Source organism: Poeciliopsis prolifica, unplaced genomic scaffold (assembly GCF_027474105.1).
Source record: "Poeciliopsis prolifica strain line A6 unplaced genomic scaffold, Auburn_PproV2 SCAFFOLD027, whole genome shotgun sequence".
NCBI lineage: Eukaryota > Metazoa > Chordata > Actinopteri > Cyprinodontiformes > Poeciliidae > Poeciliopsis > Poeciliopsis prolifica.
Genome location: NW_026562402.1, coordinates 3374401 through 3393360, shown reverse-complemented (window position 1 = coordinate 3393360; position 18960 = coordinate 3374401). Strand labels below are relative to the sequence as shown.

At 41.5% G+C, this 18960-nt stretch overlaps 1 long non-coding RNA gene across 1 annotated transcript in view; it reads left to right on the top strand.

Annotated features, from left to right (window-relative positions):
* Nucleotides 1–764: 764 nt before the first annotated feature.
* LOC129371684 (uncharacterized) overlaps nt 765–18960 on the top strand; it is a 29336-nt gene continuing 11140 nt past the window's right edge. The window contains exons 1-2 of the long non-coding RNA XR_008607186.1: nt 765–1074; nt 1783–1865. This is a non-coding gene — a long non-coding RNA (uncharacterized LOC129371684). The remainder of the gene's footprint in view (nt 1075–1782; nt 1866–18960) is intronic.

Sequence of the window (18960 nt, the reverse complement as noted above, 5' to 3'; positions counted from 1 at the left end):
AACATCGAGCTATGAGACTGACATGAACATTACATAGAGCAGTTTCACTAATTGGAATTAGTGGATACTAATTCTACCTCCAAATCTGCTGCACTTCAACAGCTCAAAATGTTTTCTCAGCCATGGTATTTGTGAAAACAAAAACATAGGAACTATTACCTTTCAGAAGAACAACAATATACTAACTATAGTGTATTGTCCAATCAGAATTGGGGAATCCAAAAAATGCTGAGTGCTTGTTTAGTGTGATAATTTATTTTTTGAGATGTAGAGTCTGCACCACCAATCTCCTTCTTTTTTTTCTTTAGATCAAAATGTAAAAGAGAAATTTACTAATTTAGTGAACTTATTAAAATTTAAAGCACTTTCTTGGCAATTTAGGCCTTACATTTTTTTTTTTTTTTTGCGTTTCTTTGTTTTTCTGTTCTGTGGATGAAAAATAAAGCTGAGAATGATCATGAAAACAGCCTCAAAAGTGTTTTGCCTTGTCGGTCTCAGTAATTGGACTCCATCATAATTACCTAACATGACTTAACACCTCCCCAATGTCACCTCCCAGTTTTTCCCACCCTGCTCATCTAACTTTTCCCATCCCAGCCGACGGCCCTTTGGAGTCTATTTTTTGCCACCCTTCACTAAATAAGGTCGTGCTGCAGGGTTACGCCAGTGTGCTGGTGGAGTGGTGGGGGTGTCTGCTTCTTACCTTGGTATAAAAGCGCTGGGAACGAGGGGGTTCCCTCTCCACTACTAGACCTCCCGTTACACAAGTTCTATTCGTGAATTGATTTTGCCCAAATTGGATTCTGAAACTTAAAAAAAAAAAAAACAGAAAAAAACTCAAACAGTGCCTGTAAGCAGTATCAGAAGGTCATTCATTATCAAACCATTGGTTTTTCTTTATTTTATTATTATTATTTTTTTTTGTGTGTGTGTAGCAACATGTTAGTTCTATGATAGAGAATTTTTCAAACTTGTCATTCTGGAGAAACTGCGTTGACCTGATCCCTGGACGGCAGGTCAGGAAAGGCACAGTGTGGAATATGGGAGCAGAAAGGACAAGAAAGATGGAACAGAGTAAGAGATAATTGATTTTTTTGTGTTTATTTTTCTTTTTATGTTTATCCTCCTCTTTTCTTTTTGTCTTTACTGTCTTTCCTTTTCCCCTCTATTTCTTCCTGTGTCTCCCTTTCAAATCAGAACTTGCTCCACATTTTTCTCCTTCACCTTTCTCTTTCTCTCTTCCCCGTCCTTTTAATTGATGCATTTCTTTAATTGAAACAGTTTCTTCTTTTCCTCTCACCTCGCCTTCCGTTCCCCTGCTCTTCCCTTCCCTCGAACCCCTCCCCCCCTCCTCCGTCCGTCTTCCCGATTTGTCCTTCAGCACTGTCAGCACTCAGATTCTCGCTCCATCTCCTTCCCCTGCAGTCCGATCAGCTGTCTCTCCTTCTAACTTTACATGGCCCGCTTGTGATGCGAAGGGACAGACAGCTGCTGGCTGACGCATTTCACTGCCCAGTCATCACATCAAAATCGAGTCCTCTTACACAAACCTCTGTCCTTTCCATTTATTTTCCTCTATGATGTGTATTTTTGCTGTCTGAGGGATCCTATTTTTTATTTTTTTTTCAGTCTGATGCTTTCCTTCTACATTTTCTTTTTATCCTGCTAGAGAGAAATTCCAATGATCCTCTTCTTTTCTCTCCTCCTCTTTTCACTCCTCCTCCTTCTCTTCCTCCTCCTCTTTTTCTCTCTGCATCCTTAAACTCTCCATCGCTGATTCAGCTCTCAGGGAGGAGAGACTCCGCCTGCAGTGATTGCCTCACTCCGCATGGGCCACCATCCCTCTCTGGATCACCTTTGCAACGGTAGGTGCAGAAGTGTGTGCATGTGTGCGTGCGCGTGTGTCTGTGTGTGCATATGTGGTTAGATATTTGTAAAACATATTTTTACACACTGCATTTATTTTTTAAAGGTGTCTTTCTGGGTTTACTTTGCTCTGACCTCCTTCCTAAACACATTCTGTTTTGCTGGTTTGAAAAAAAGGGAATTTATTCTAAATTAAGGGGCAGAAGGGTTTTTTCCACTTTGTGTGAAGTGTGAAAACAGAGAAAGGAGGAACACTGTAGCATGTTGATAAAAAGAAATAAATAAATAAATAAAAAAAAGCACACGAAAGGGTTGAAAGGTCACGGCTTGTGTTTGAAGTGATGCACTGAGGAGAGTTCTCGGTCAGAAAGTAGAACTTTAAGCCTCAAGCAAACATTCACAGTGCAGAAACTGTAAGTGGAACTAAACACATACTTGAAATGTTGTGTTGTATGGAGGATTTTGCTCACCATCCAGGGCTTCATAGTCCTAGGGGAGGCATGAGGAAGTAAAACATGTCCAGTTAGTCTTTTCACAAACAAGTTTTTTTTATGCTTATTGCTTATTTTGGGCAACTACCACCACCTGTATTATGCAGATTGTAAGGCCTGTTGGAAAAAAACGGCATGTATCCTGGGAACGTTGAAAACACAAAGCCGGATCTGACGCATAGCTTCCAAACTGCAGCTGAATTCAGAAGCTGCAGTTTTTCAAAGAATCTCGAATGCTTTTTCACAGCTTGAATATCTAAAACACTGATCGGGTTATTCCACATGAATGCATAAAGTCTTTTAAAAAACAGTCTTACCTTTTATTTTTTATTTTTATTTTATGTTGAAATGTATTTATATTTATGGAAACACAAATCAAGCCTTCAGGGAAGGAGAGAGGACGCCTTTAAACCTACAACCGTCACCGCCTGGAGTGTAAGTTGCAGAGCCTCCATTTGAGTTGGTCTGCAGCATTTTATGAAAGATCACAACAATTTATAGATTTTGTAACGAATTTTAAATTTGTAGCAGTATTAGAAACAGACCTTAACGGAATACAACTGCTGACTTTTTGTGCATTTGACCAGCGCATGAATCTCACAATCATTGCTGCCTTGTCTGGCAGCAGCAGGACAAAGATTACAACAGAGCGTTCACATCTCTGCAGAATAAAGATGTGACCGCTCATAAGTCAAGAGAACCACGTGAAGTTCTTCGGCTCCTCTCTGTGTTCTAACCTTAGTTCTGGAGCAGTCGTCCAAACGAGGCCTCTGCTCTATCTATAGACGGGACACTCGCAGGTGTCACTCTCCGCAGGGAGGTTTTAAAGCAGCAGCCAGGTTCTAAAAGTGTCTTGCATATGCTCCTATCTGTTCCCCTCCAGCCCCTCCTCCCCGCCCCTCCTTGTCTCCGTCTCCTGCTGTCCTGGCTAATTTTACCCAGTTAGCAGATACCAGGGAGATCAGCCGTGGTCAGCTGTCTGTCAAGCATCCGGAGCCCTGACAGGCCTCACAGTGAAATGCTGGAGGTGGCAGAGTGTCGGGTGTCCCCCGCCTGGCCCCTGGGAGCGAGTGGGGGCAGCTGTTATAGAACACAGCTGTCCCAAAGGGAATCCTTTGCTCCAATAATCAATAACCAGTTGGGTGCGAAACTTTCTTGATGTCCCATTACCTCAAAAACAAAGCATTCCACTATACCCCTTTTTTTTCCTATATTTCAAGTGTTTGTGACAAATGTATTACGTTCAGTCGCGAGGATAACAGAAGTCCCAACAGATGTTGGTGAGTTTCACACAATTCCACTCCAGCAATGCATCACGGTGCAGGTGATTCTAATCCACGGGCCTTATCTTTGCAATCTACAGCGGTCGGCAATTCCGCCCTGGAGAATTGCAGTTCCTGTCTGGAATATTGTGCCGGCAATAGCACAGAGGCTGGAGTGGAGAAGCAGCTTAATTCTTTATAATGTGTCTGTGTGTCGAGCGCTGCACGTGTGCAAACCCCCTCCACCCCGCTTCCCTCTCGTTTAGCCGCCCCGGCCGGTGATTTACAAAACCCTCGTTCCGTCGCCGGGAGAGGACGAGCGTGATTTATGGAAGAGACTTTTAGTTTAATTACTGGGCGTGCAGGGCTGATGTGTGCAGCCCCCATGGCAATGGTTACACAGTGGTATGAACACACAAAGGCAATACTGGGGCTTGGGGATGGGGGGTGTGGTAGGAGATGACATATTCACATAGTTTTGTAGCTGCTATTGATGTCCTCAGGCAATTTGTATGTCCGAATTGCAGGAGTTGTCAAACTGTATTGCAAGAAAAAGTATCAGAACTTGAGAGAATATGTCCATTTTTACTGGTAGAAATAGTTCCAAAGTTTCAGACATGTAACATTTTCCCGTCATGCTGTTCATTTTAAGTTGTTTTATTACCAGAGATCATTCTGAAGTGACCAATAGGAGTTTATTCCACAGAGCAGAGAGTCACAACAGAAGTTGTGTTTCAATGCAAAATTTTACTGACATGAAAACATGCAAATTGATTTTATAGCGAATCAAACTGTGATTTTGTGGGATGTTGATGCTAATAAATAAGATGTGGAGCTGACACATTGGCGTAGGCCACACATCTCAGGGAAAATGAGAGCTTCCTGCTGGGAATGAGGTTTAGACCTAGAAAACTCTCTGAGTTTGGTGCCTGTGAAAAACACAAACCCACCAGTGGATGGGAAAGTTCGCTACGTCAGAACTTTTGTACAAATTGTGTTTCCATCTATTGAATAGGACTTTTTTTTTTTTTTTTGGAAAAGCAAGCTTAAAAAACTCTTTTGCAAAATTGAGGAAGTTTAGAATTTTGCAAATTTCCGTCAAATGTTTCTAAAGCGATATTTCAAAATGAGCATACAAATATGTTGATAGAGCTAAAGCCTCTCAGCTACATGCTGTTCCACACTGCTTGAAAGAAGGCTGCTCTCCTTGTGTGTCAAGGAAGTCAACTCTTTTTGAAGATTCCCAGCTTAAAAGTTGGTGAACTATGTGTGGCACGTCTTTCAAGCAGCCGACTGCAGGCTGTAGCAGAGCAGATAACCTGACTATGAATAGTGGAATGGGTAAAAGGTGTAATATTCTGCTCAATAGACATGTAAAACTTTCTACTAAATATTATCTTGTCTGCATTTTACTTAAATCTGCATTGTGAAATACAATAAATGTGATCATTATTCCTGTCATAATCAATATGTCAGATTATTTTAGTATTTTTATGACATGTTTTGAGTTTTAATGAAACATTATGTAATGATTGTACACATTTTATGGTTTTCTGTAACTAGGGAGACATTTTTCAAGCTTCTTCCATGTCTCGCATCAGCCCAGGTCGGGTTCTGACACAAGAGGAAACCGTGTTAGGAAAGCGGCTACTTTTACTAAATCCCACTTCAGCATGGAATTTTTTGCCCCTCCGCCCCAAGTAGAAGCAATACCTAAGCCTGTTATGGTGGGAATATTGCGCTGTGTCAGCAGCAAATGTGAGCTTTGATGGTGATTTGATTAGCTGTAATTGTCATTCAAGGTGAGACAGTGACAGACTTCCTGATGTAGCAGTTTAGCTTGACTTTCCGTGGCTGTGGGGAAGCAGGACTACGTCCATTCTCACTCAGCTTCGGACAGTCTCGGTCTAGAAACGTACCGACCAACAGCAGATGCAGTTTGAGTTTGGTAAACAACTAAAACACATAGATAAATCCATAGATGGAGAATATTCTTTGATTCCTTAATTTCTTGAAGGAATCAACTCATGTCTTTATATGTTTCTCTCTTAGGCATATTGGTATTGAGAAATTGGCGCGGAGCTGACCAACCTGAACTAAACCTGATTGGTGAATGTCTTATTACATCACATGAGTATGTGGCGTAAGGTAGTTATAGGAAAATACCTTTATAAATATTAGTGGCAGGATTTAATTAAAATTTCTAATTGAGTTAATTGCAGGGTCTGTAATTAATTGCATTTTAAATGAAAAGCATAAAACCGACAAAATAACCAACATTTTTAATTACAGAATGCTTTCGGCTGCTAAATTATTGAATAGACATACGAGCTCAATAACAAAGATGTTCACTGTTTCTGTTCTGGTATGCAGATCCTTCAGCCATCACATTGGTGAAAAGAGCTTTGACTTCGAAGAGTTTCAGGAAGCCCTGATCATTCGTGAAACTTCTTTAGAAATGTGATGGCTGTGATGGATGCCGACGCCAGTGATGGTCTCTCCGCGTTAGCTGCTACATGTTTAGTGTTCAAATGCTATTTCAAGCTTGAATGGCTTCAGTGAAAGGCTAACTCCTTTTAGCACCACTTGAACACGGCTGAGGCTTTTTTTCTGCGTCCCGGTCAGATCAATTTTGAAGCAGAGACGAACCCCCGGTGGTCCGAGAGAAGCGGCTTACTGGTCCGTCACTATTTGCGGGTTTTGCTTGTGCTTCAGATTTACGACCGTACCAGAAGCACATGAAATGATAAAAAGAGGAAAAAAGTGATTAACTGCATTAAAATTGTTATAATCTGTGTAATTAACTAGTCAAAGTGAATGAGTTAAAGCCCCGGCCCTAATATGCTCGTATACATCTCCGTATATCTTATCTATACATGTATACATCTATATGGGCACGGCTCTCTGAGTGACCCCTACACTGCAAGCTTTATGCTGCTGTAGGTTTTCTTAACACCTCTCTTGGAGCCTTTATTAGATGCCTGACGTTAGCAATGGTTCAATTCATTAAAAGCACAACTCAGCCTTTGTGCATTTGCCTATAAATTGGTATTGATCTCCGAGAGGGACAGGGAGGTGGAGGGGTTGGAAGAGGGAGGCATATGTGTGCGGCTGTGCGGTTGAGGCTAATGGGAGAGGGTCTCAGGTGAACGGGTCTCACTGGAGCCACAAGGGCGTCCGCACAGGAGCAGAGTATGGGGCAGTGTGAACAACAAAATAAAACCGGCACACATTCATGGAAGTGTAGCGCTGCTGTAGTTTGACGGGAGGAAAAGAAAGGCTGAGCCGATGAGGAAGAGAGGGAGACAATGAGAGCACATGCTATATAGAAGGGAGTGGGCAGTCGGGGGGTGGAGGTGGGGGTTGACTGCATTGCATGGGCAAGCCTATACACTGCATGGGGCAGAGTGTGTGTGAGAGGGATGAATGAGGCGAGGAACAGATCACAGTGGTGGAGCAGCGATGGGACAGGCAGCTGAGGACCGGACTAAAAGTTTTCAGAGACAGAGAGAGAGAGACGGAGAGAGACTGCAGAGGCAGCACCTGGGACACTGAGAGAGGAGAAGAAAGACACTTCATCCCAGTCTCCTGTTCGTACTCGCTGCACTGCTTCTTCTCTTTGGTGCATCGATAGAGCTGAATAAGAGGCAGGAGGGTTGGGGGGTGGAAGAGGAGGAGGAAGAGTTGGGGGGTGCTCCTGGCCAACATCTGCCTCTCGGTAAGTGCAACATCTTCCTCTTTTCCCTTCATCCTTTAACACCCCTCTCCTCCTCCTCCTCCTCTTCTCTCCTCCCTACTTTTCATCCCGCTGCAGCTGAACTCTTCTGTGTGTGATGCTCAAGGTGAACCGCTTCCCGTCTCTTTGCTCGTGTGTGACTGTGTGAGTGTGTCAGGTGTGGACATTCTGTGGCGAAGCGGTCAACTGAAGCCCCAACCTGCACAACTCTTTTGGATCAATGTGTAGAGAAGATGTCGGGAAGTTTCTCAGTTGTGTTTGACTTGCAGTCGGTGCGGGGGACAGGGGGGGCCACAGTTTGTTCCTGATTGAAAATTTTTCCCTCCTCACTGAGTCTGTTGTGAGGAGGAGGTGGAAACACATGGGTGGCAGGTGGTGGTGGTGGAGAGGGGAGAGGAGGGGCGGCCTGATGCACCACCAAGGACAGTGGCCTGCTTGGGGGACATACTTCTTTATATGCCCATATGAACAAGAGCAACTATGGAATGTAAAGAAGTATGTATCCCAGGTCGGGAGACAATCCGACGTCCCGTCTGAGAGAAACTTGAACTTTTCAAAGGCAATTTAACGAGTCCACAAGTGTTTCACCTCATCTCGATGCCTCATGCACATGTGCTGTACATATATTTTTATCTATCTGCATATACATATAGGTGTGTGTGCGTTTTCCGCCTTCATGTGGCCCAGTTGAGTCCAGCCTGCTCGCTGCTGCAGAAGGATGCATGCAGTAGAAAAGATGCAGCTGCAACTCCAGTCAGCAGTTTCCGCTTACCCACAATAGATTTTCAGATATCTCTTTCAACATTTTATTTGTGGAAACCTGGAATCTTTCCCCTCCACTCTGTTGCTTGCAACGTAGCGAATACATTTCCCTCACTCTCTCTTTTCCATCTTATTCAGTGTGTTTGTGTGAATTCTCCTCATGTGAGTTTTTTGTAGCATTAGCGGGCACGCTGCAGGCAGACGGAAGCTTCCAGTAAAGTGGTGCCAGTGATTAAATGCTTCCTTAATGGATAGCCTGGCTGTGAGGGGATGGTCAGGAAGAGGAAGGCGCGGAGACGGACTGCTCACGCCTTCTCGGTCACATTGCCGCGCTTAGACGCCTGCGTCTCCGTTACACCGTCTGAATCAGACTTCAACTTTTAGGCCTGCTTGGTAGAAATGAATCAGTCGGATTATGTTTTTTTTTATTTGGAAGGGAAGGAGGTTGGTCAAATTAAGAAATGTTCACCTGTTTTTAGAGTGAAACCTAATTTTTACACCAGATTATGAACTCAAAATGTTGGTTTCACTTTCTGCTAAAAACAGAGCACTTAGTGTTTCACGACTAAGTGAAACACATTATACTGATTAATTACACTCATGAGGAAGATTGAAAGCCTTTGTTTCTATTAACTGTGATGGTTTTCCGCTTTCAAGTTATAAAAACACGGACACATTTTAATACATCAGACCATTAAAAAAATATATTTTTAATACAAAAATGTATGTATAAGGAAGTTTAGTATCTGCTTAAATGTTATTTTCAAAAGTTTATTTTAATCTGACAAATGAGCCTCATCAGAACTAACTTGTTAAAAATGACTGTATTTCCCACAGAAACACAAAAGGATTCCACCATGTTTGATGTCTTTCAAATTCTGCTTTATTGATGACTTTGTTAATTAATAAATCTTTTCACCTGTAGTAAAGTATTATTTATGTACTGATTAATTATTACTAATAGAACTGTTGCTTTTAAGTTGTTTTTTTCTTAATTGAAGAGCTCTTCATAATGCTACTGTAAATTCTACGCAATCTCGAGCAAGCAGTGTGTTCTTGGTAAAACTTCCCTGTCTCACTTAGAAATGAGCAGAAAAACACACAAGTACAAAAGAAAAAAAAAATAGAAATATGGAGGTGAATTGACGTGTAACCAGTCAGAGACAAAAATGTCGGGCCTCATGATGTCGCCCTAATTCTGCTGAGCCAGCAAAACGCAGAGAGGCGGGTCTGATCATACTCTTCAGCTCTGATTAAGTATGCGTGTTACAGCGCAGTGTGTGGAGGTGTGACTGCGCATGTGTGTGTGTATAGGTGCAGGAACATTGACTAATCTGGGTGTGGTTTGGGAACCAGCATAACGGTCATGTTACACTTTAAGTATATGCGTTTTGGCCTACTTTGTGCATGCATACAGTATGTGACCTAGTTAGGGTTTACCTGTCCCTGTTTAGGTGCTATTCGGGTCAGCTTCAGGGTCCCTACACAGTTTGCGTTGAGAAAAATCCCTAACTTTTCAGACTTCTCAGTGTGTTTATTTTAAACATCTAAGGTACAAAATTTTACTTTGAATCAATGGCAAATATTTCTAAAGCTTTCAGGATGAACGTATGGAGTGGAAACACAGACACAGGCTTTTAAATAGGTGAGGGACTGAAGAAAGGGCATGTGGGAGGAAGGAAGAAAACATGGAAAGAGCAAGAAAAAAATGACTCTAGGAAGGAATCTCAGAGGGAAATAAAGTAGGAGACAAGGAAGGAAAGAAGAAGATCCAAGGAAAGACCAGGTGTGGAACACACTGAATGAAGGAAAAGGGGAAAAGAGGAAAGACACAGGAAATAAAAACAGAAGGGCAAAATGGAGGCAGGACACAAGGAAGAAAAAAGGATACAAATAAGGATTAAAGAAATGACACTATAAAGCAAGAAAAAAAGGGTGCTGGGCAGGAAGAAAAGAAGGTCATGAGAGCTGAGGACTGAAGTGAATGAATAAGGGAAGGACATAAGAAAGAAAGAAAGAAAGAAAGAAAGAAAGAAAGAAAGAAAGAAAGAAAGAAAGAAAGAAAGAAAGAAAGAAAGAAAGAAAGAAAGAAAGAAAGAAAGAAAGAAAGAAAGAATGAAAGAAAGAAAGAAAGAAAGAAAGAAAGAAAGAAAGAAAGAAAAAAACAACGAAAGAAAGAAAGAAAAGACACATTTAGGCAGTAGGATATGTATTTACCATAAGTCTTTTCTTTTCCCAGCCGACGCAGAAACTCTGACGTTTGGATGTGGGAATGTGACCCTGACCAGGAGTCCGTCCTGCGGACTGGGGCGATTTATTTTAACAATCTGAAAAGAGCCCTCACAGGGAATCATGAACAAGAAGATTGCGCAGACTGTACAGCAGTCCTATTGGAAGCTAATTGGGCATTAGCAGGAGGAAAAGTTCTAATCTTAGCAGCTGACGATGAGGATGAGTAATCTGCGTCCAGAAGTGCATGACATCCGCATCAGTAAAGAACATAAAGCCTCCACCCATCCGTATTAAAAAAACATAAAGTGTGTGTTTGTGAGGAAGTCCAAGCTACTGTGCGTGTGTGTGTGTGTGTGTGTGTGTGTGTGTGCGTTTTATGTTGTTAGGATTTATTGCAGTGATTTGTAAGAACCACAGGGAAAGGTCGTTGTTCTGTGGGGGAATTCAAAGATAGAAGGGCACAGTGGCGAAGAGAGGGGGAGGAGTGGTGAGGGAGGGGTGACGAAAGGGAAACGAGAGAGCAGCGCGGACTGAAGTGGGATCGGAGCGGAGGGAGTTGTGGCGAGTGAGCGTGTGAGATGAGGCGAGGCGAAAGAGGCAGAGAGGGAGCCTGGATTGATGATGGTGTTCAGGTCCTCAGTGTGTGTGTTGGACAGGGGGTGGGGGAATGTACAAGACGGGTTGGGCGGGTATTGTTCTGTCACTTTGCCTGTGTCAGCAGGTGGAAGCTCTCATCAGGACATTAAATATGCAACAATGCTGACTGCGGCACCGTGCTGAGACAGCCAAAGCCGGACGACCGGGAGGCCCGGCTGAAAGTAAACCGGCGGCACCGCTTTGCCTTACGCCGCTCCAGGCTTCCGTCCATCCGCCCGCCCCGCTGTCCACGCACACATTCTGGGCAGAAGGCTTCTTCTCTGCCTTCTCCGGCTGGTTAGAGACGGTAAAGGTGGCGGACTGAACGCCTTCCTGGTTGCAGGGGTTAGGGATAGTTGAAGAGGTAAAACGGCAACATTCAGACAAAAACATAAATCAATCTTCCTGAAGATAGAACTGACTATGATTAAGTGCATACAGTTCTGCCTTAACTCTTTAGTCATCCCTCATGTCTTCACTCTGTTTGGATCAATAGTTCAACAGGCTTTCTACAGATTCCATTTGGAGTTTGTTTCCTTTTTTACTTCACATCTTTTTTAGCATTTTTAAAGGAAAGTTGGGTTGTTTGGAAAGTCACTTAATTCTGACCTAAGAGTCAGAGTCTTTTCTTATAATGCTGAAATACAATAACACAATGAAATCCTCCAGTTGAAGGGCCTATGAACAAAAAATGTCTCTCTCATTCCAATTTGTCTCTGTATAATTAAAGGCAGATTAGGATTTGGGGACATAAAATCCAATCCAGGTAGAATAATTAAACAAATTTAATTTATCACATAATGATTTTGATAAAAAAGTATTGGTAGGACTAGATTTAAAGTTTTAATTGAGTTGCATGATCTCTACTTAAATACTGCTGGCCTGTAACCTGGAGGATTTCACTACATTAGTAGATTTTCAACTTTCCAGAAACTATTTCGGATTGAAGAGGTCTCTCTAAATTGTTCTTCAATATGAGTGTGTGTGGTTGTCGTCCTGTCGATTTATCTCGCCCTGCGGTGAAATGTCTAGGAAGGGTGCAACAATAAATATGAGCTGATTTCCTCAATATTTGGAGGTCAGTCATTAGCCAGAACTTGCAAGAGAAACTCAACGTGTCCACTCATCTTACCTACATCCACAAAGGTTTGAAAATCAGCCACTGTCCCTGCAGTGAGAGAGGACTGACAGACAGACCTGCCCACCAGGTTCACGACACTGTTTACAACTTGCCGACTTTGTCTCAATATTTACTGACTTTTCAGATCAAAATAAATCTGTATCGAAAAAAAAAGTCAAAATCAGCAGATCAAGTTTTTTAAACATTCGTGATTGGCCAACAATCACCCCTCAACTTCCCTCCCGCTGGAGATATGCGCCAAAACAAGTGGCTATAGATAATGGATAGACAGATTGCGTGGGCCGGTTTTTTTTTTTTTCATTAGATTTTTATCTTGCTTTGCAATAAATATTTAAACATTTTGATTCCAATGTTGAATTCCTCACCTAAGTAGAAAAATATGTTTTGCTGTTATTTGTAGGTCATAGGATCTGCTAAATCTGCTATCAACTGGTCAGAGTTGATGTGTGTGAAAACACATTGTGCAGTACCGTTCGTGCATATGAGGAGAAAGGGGAAGCAAACAGAGGTTGTAAGTTGTTTTTTTCTACACTGTCCCCCTTCATTGCCAGTTGTTTTCCTCTTTTAATCATGTTTATTGTAAGTTTGCATCGGCAGTGACCTGCAGAATGTAATACAAGTGAGGAGTGATTGTAGTTGAAACAGTGGAAAGGTAACGCATGGGTCGTGTCGCCCCGGTACAAGGACACAGCCTATTATATCCCGTTCTATGTTTATGTCTAAAGTGAATCCCGTGGGGACTGAAGGTGTGCACCTCTTCCAAAGTCATTGCTCAAATGACGGGCACACACAGACACTGTCACATTGTACATAAAGCCACAATGTGGAGACCCAGAGTTTTCTGATATGTGTACAATGCACGTCCACTGAGGTTCGGAAGTAGAAACTGCTTTATTTCAATGGGTGTTTTGTCAACGGACTGGAGCAAAGGTAATGTGTGATTTCACAGTTTACACCTGGAAACCGTTTGTGCACCTGTCATCTCGGTGACGTGTTGAAGCGCAAAGCATCGTTCATTCCCAAAGGAAACTCGCTCTGCCGCAGAAGTGCCAATGAGATCAAGAGGACGAATAAAAAGACGAAAACTCATCGAGACCTTGATAAAAAATGACTTCAGATTTTTAATGAATTACTCATGATCACGAGCCTTAAGACTCAATTAGTTAATTGGTCAAGCGCTGTAATGTGAGAATGATCGGTTTTATGGGAACGTCTTAATCGATCAAGAAAACAAGCGGCGTAATCAGAAAGCAAATTACGATTTATCATTCAACGATTGAGTCATTCGTTGAGTGTGAGCAGGTCAAAGCCAAACAGCACACACACACACACACACACACACACACACACACACACACACCACACACACACACACACACACACACACGCCAAGTGACTCCGAAAAGCCGATCCCTCTCTTACACCGGGACAGGGATCAATGTTGAGGTAATTTGTTTCAATCAATTAAACAGACATCTGCTTGAATTAGTCTCCAATAGACTCCAAAAGGCCAAACCTCGTTCTGTTACTCTGGGAGTGTGTGAGAACGACGGGCTCAAACCAGACAAGCCTTTCTGTTTGGACCATGTCCTGTCCTTGTAGATTAGGCAAACGGCATGGTGGGTCTAGTTTTTTTTTTTTTTTTGTCAGTGTCAGGGCAGAATTGTTTTACAAATCTGGGTGATTGACTGACTTTCTGATATAAAAGCATGTCTCTTGGAATGTCTTTCAGGCAACTTAGTGGACAGGTCACAAAAGTTTGAAAAATGAGAAATTTATGATGAATTTATGTGACTGTATGAAATGTAGGACAACAGTTCAGTTTAATAGTTGAATGTTTCTTTTTTTTTTTTCCAACATGTACATTTTAACTTTCAGAGTGCATTCTCACCAGCCCTGTTTAGTCTTGTTTAATCAAACTCTAGTTCTTTTGCCTACAAGGTCCAGTTTGTTTGTGGAGATGTAAATGCATAATCGAACTGTGATGCAATGCAAAACCCGGTCTGCCTTCAAACCTAGGTCTCGGTTCAGTTGAAGAGAACTCTGCTGTATTTCAAATGGATATGTGGATACCAAGACGATCAAAAGCAGGAAGTGGATTATAGCTCAGATCATTCTGGGTGATATGATCAAAACAACAAATGCGAAAGTCTAGCACTAGCAGGAGAAACGGCTCTTGGTCTTTTGCCAAAGATAAATGAGAAATCCTACTACTGCTGAAACCTCAGGCCACTCAATTTTTATTTTAGTTGCACTCAGTGTCTTTTTCAGAGATTTTCATGTTGTTTCCTTCAGTGGTTCTCAGTGCAGCGCCGCCACAGGCGAGGAGGGGAGCAGATTATTGAAATAGTTTGGTTTGTTTGACAGTGCAGTGCGAAAGTGAACCGGACCACCTGAACATGTAACAAATGTTGCAATTTTGATCCCCAATCAAACAGAGTCCGTCAGACTACCGGTGTGGAAACACCGTGAGATGCAGTGTTGGAATGTATCGGGATAAACTTAACTTCCACAGGCAACTTCTGTTCATTTTCATGGTTTAGTTGAAAATGACGGGTAAATATGAGTAAAAGATGAGTAGAAGAGCTCGTCTTTAGTTAATTTAGTTGCTCCCACTTGTACATGATGCGAGGTTGCTGATGCCAGAGCCTGTCTGTTACCATGCCATACGAGGAGAAAGGGGTCGCTGCAAATCAACACGCGGGATAATTGTTATGCAGCGAAGCTGTGAAGCAGAGGGAAGTAATTAAAGAAACAAGGGCAGTGTGGTGGCGCTGGTGGTGGGACGAAACCCCCTCCTTCCTGCTACGTCCCTTTCTCCATTTCCCCCCTGCTAGCTCCAACACACACCCACACACACACACACACACGCACACAAACACTCTTCTTTTCAAACACAGGGTCCCTTTTACATTGGCACCCCTGTAATTACTGCCAGTGTTTACAGTGATCCTAATATTCTAATTATACTCCACGGGTGTTTATAAGGTCGTAACATTTACAATTTTACGACACAGTAATTGTCAGTTGACCAAAAAATTAGAAAAATGCATTTTCTGTCTCCTGCTGTTCTTCTGATGAAAACACATATTGGATGCCGTCACTCGACACAAAACCAGCAATTCTTTTCCTAATAAATGCAAAAAAAAAAATATAAAAAATTGGGGTGGTGCGACATACACCATTTTCTTGTAATGCAGCCCGCACAATTCAAATTCATGCATCAATTTCCTGCAAAAATATTCAGAAATGCACCGCCAGTGGAAGGATCTCAGGGAGACATGAAGCAGAGTTTCACTGATGTACCTCATAAAAGAATATCTTGGAATATCATATATTCCTGGGCACATTGTTGCTTCCATTACCGGTGATGAGAATAGCAAATGAACACTGGGAGATGGCGACTTGGTGCGCTGTAGATTATTTTCATAAGATGAAGTCTCGTGGAGCAGAAGAGGAGGAACCAGTGTGGTTATTGAGAAGTATATGCAATATTTACTCCTATTCTCCTGGTAGTAATTCAAGGCCAGAACAGTTTGACTTAAAATATCAGATTCACCCCAAAAGTTTTAATTTTAATATGCCTTTAAAGAAGAAGAATACATTACAACATAAATCAACTCAGTTCCCTTAATATGATTTACTGTACTACTGTGTAAATGATTCAAGCTGGTGTAAATGTATCTGTTGCAGCGTTTGTTTGGGTTCAGATTCAAATAATTACATGTGTGAATGTATGCAAGTGTGGAAGTTTAATGTAGTTCTGCGAGTTTGGGATGTCTTGTTTTTTTTTTTTTTTTTTTTTTTCATTTAAACTGTGACAGTCACTGCTTTCTCTTCATCCGTAATACTTATATAAACAACATAAAAGTCAACAATATAAAAAATGTGCTTCTTATATTGCTGAACGTTAGCCTAGGCTAGCAGCTAACAACAGGGCTGGACCAGCAGCATGTGCTGGCACTCCTCCTGCTCTCAAAGCTCTTTCTGAGGACAGATTTGTTCCGTGGACATAAATGTATTTTGTGGTCATAATTCAACCTGCAGCCTATTATCTTTTTTGTCTTAATAATCAGGTATTTTATTGATTATTCTGACAATCGCGTAAAAAAAATGGTTAAAAATTGGCGCCTTTTGCATTGCTTTCATTTTATAATTCAAACTTTATGCAATATTAAAACTATATGAAAAGTGGAAATTATTTTTTAAAATAGGAGAATAGACATTTTGTTGCCTAAAATTTAATAACATCAAAGGATGTATCTGCAGCTGAACAGACACCTCTAACATTAACATTTGAAAAGCTCACATTTCCAGCTTGACTTTACATCTTTGCAGTGCAGGGCTGATCTCTTGACTATTTTCAACTTATAATCTTTGCAGAATTTGAACTCAGTGAAACTAAAACTTTGCCACTTGAGCAGTTCTGGGTAAAACATTGAACAGGCAACGAAGGTTCATCACCTTAAATGCAAAACCTGCACGACTTTCAGATAAATTACTGCTTTGTGTTTTAGTTCCAGCATTTTCCCATTTAATATTTAGTGATTATTCCATTAGTAATTTAGTTGGCAATTAGTTCAATAATCAAATCCTCACTATTAATTTAATTAATTGCTTCAGCCCTAGTCATAATAAACAACATTCCAGTTTTCATGACTAAAAGGACAAGATGATTGAAAAACATTAAATTGACAGAAACAAGTGAAATTCTGATACGTAAGTGTTAATAAAATGTTTAATTTTTTTTATTTGGACCTTTTGTTTGTGCCACTGTTTAACTAACAGTATCTCTGTTTATTATGCGCCCTTCCTACTCTTGTTTCTTTATTGTGCCTCCACAAGCGAGGTGTAGGACTGAATTATTTGATCATTTCTATCCTAATTAATTAATAATCAGTGTTCTGTTTTGCCCTTTGTGATGAACGAATGTGGCTGCTGAAGTGACTACTTATTTGTTAGGGGAATAAGGAAGCAGGTGAGTCGGGGACAACCATAAAGCAAGAAAATAAACATGCAGACAACAACCTCATTTGTGAGGCTGAGATTTTTTTTTTATTACATTTTTGCATTTTATTTATAGCACGAGTTCAAATTTTGTGACATTTTTTAAATGCTTTTGTTTAATCTCACATAAATCTTTAAATCACTGCTTCTTTGTCATTTTACCCCGAGCTTCGTACTGTGTGTTGGGTTCGGATGTCACAGACCTCGTTTCATTTGGCAGTACCTGATTCATCATGGTATCACTTAGCAGGAGTGTAGAAAATGTTTCACATCATTAAATACAGAATCTTTGACAATTGAGATATTTATCAGTAATTGGGGTATACTGACAACAGTGATAAAAAGCTGAACGGTTCTCCAAAGACATGAAAAAATGTGAGACTGGAAGAGAGGAGAGTCTGACAGCAATGTTGGATATCTTAATGTCGATTGTTGGGGACAAAATCTTTAATGTTGCGGAAAGAAAAAAAATCTTGTGGTTTGAAGCAAGTCAACCACGCAAAGTGTAATATTGTTAGATATTGACACTAAATATGGCTGTAATAAATCAGGGTGTTCCAGCATTGAGAGCCTTTGGCTGGCCACTCACAATCTGATCAATTAAGAGATGAATTGTTCCAAAATGGTAAATATTACAAACATGTGGCATGTTGGCACACCCCTTTCAAAGAAGACTGAGCAACGTCTTCATGTACTTCCGCATATTTGTTCTTCCACTGGATGAGACAAGACCTATCATTGATCATACTTTATTTTTTTCTTTTTAGCAGAAAAAGTCTGTCACTTTAACAGGCTGATTTTTAATAGCCTTTATAAGTTTCATCGTCTTTCCTTTCCTGACCTACGTATCCATCCGGGCACGCCTCATGTGTTCTGCTCCTCTCTGCCTGTCAGGAGACGGTTATTAGGATCAGCGTACATGAGCGCAGGTGTCAGAAAGTGGCTGAGCCTCACCGCTGCAGCCAGTGATAAAACATGATGCAGGACTACCATTAGAGGAGAACCCTGCAAGACCGCAAATGCAAGCAAGTCAGTCTTGGCCCTGTCAGCTGGTAAAACGATCATGTCAGTCAGACTCACTGTCAGCGGAGTGACAGAGCAAGTCGGGCCCACTCCTCCTTCCTGTAAGTGCACATATCTATGAATCGAAGAGGAGCAGAGTGCAGAGTCAGGGCAAAGCTTGTTAGCATTCGTCTGTCATCACCCTCACTGGCCAGAACCCACTGAAGAGGAAATAGGAGAACAAGGTAGAGGACAGAGGAGTTAAAGAAAAGGGATTGAGGGCTTTTAGATGGAATGCGGCGACTTTCCGTTTCCAAAACTGCTTGGAGTGCGGCTATCGTGGTCAGAAACAAACGATTTGTTGACAAAAAGGAAAGAGAAACCAAAAGAGAAAAATAACCGGATCATAAAGAGCATGAATTACACTACCAGAGAGTCAGTGGCAGAGAGTAAATCTGCCGAGGCCGTAAAGAGTTATGCGTTGTGATCTGTTCCACCGATCGCTGTGTGCTTTGAGATAATTGCTTCCATTTTGTTGCACAGGGACTATTACAGTGTATGATAGCTGGATTACCATCTGTAACCGTGAGCTCCACTTTGCAGAGGTAGTGCTGTATCAGCAGCAGGACCTCTGGAAGATGTAGGTTTAGTGACACATCGGTGTCGTAGCTCGGAGCTATTGTAGTAGTTATGGGCTCCCTTTATAGAATTTCACTTGCTGCAGTGAAAGATTTTTTTCTCTGTTTGATTCAGTGAGATAACATTATCTGAATGGAGTCATCTCTTGCTGTTAGTGTGTAAAGTTAGAACCTTTTGGGAATTCCG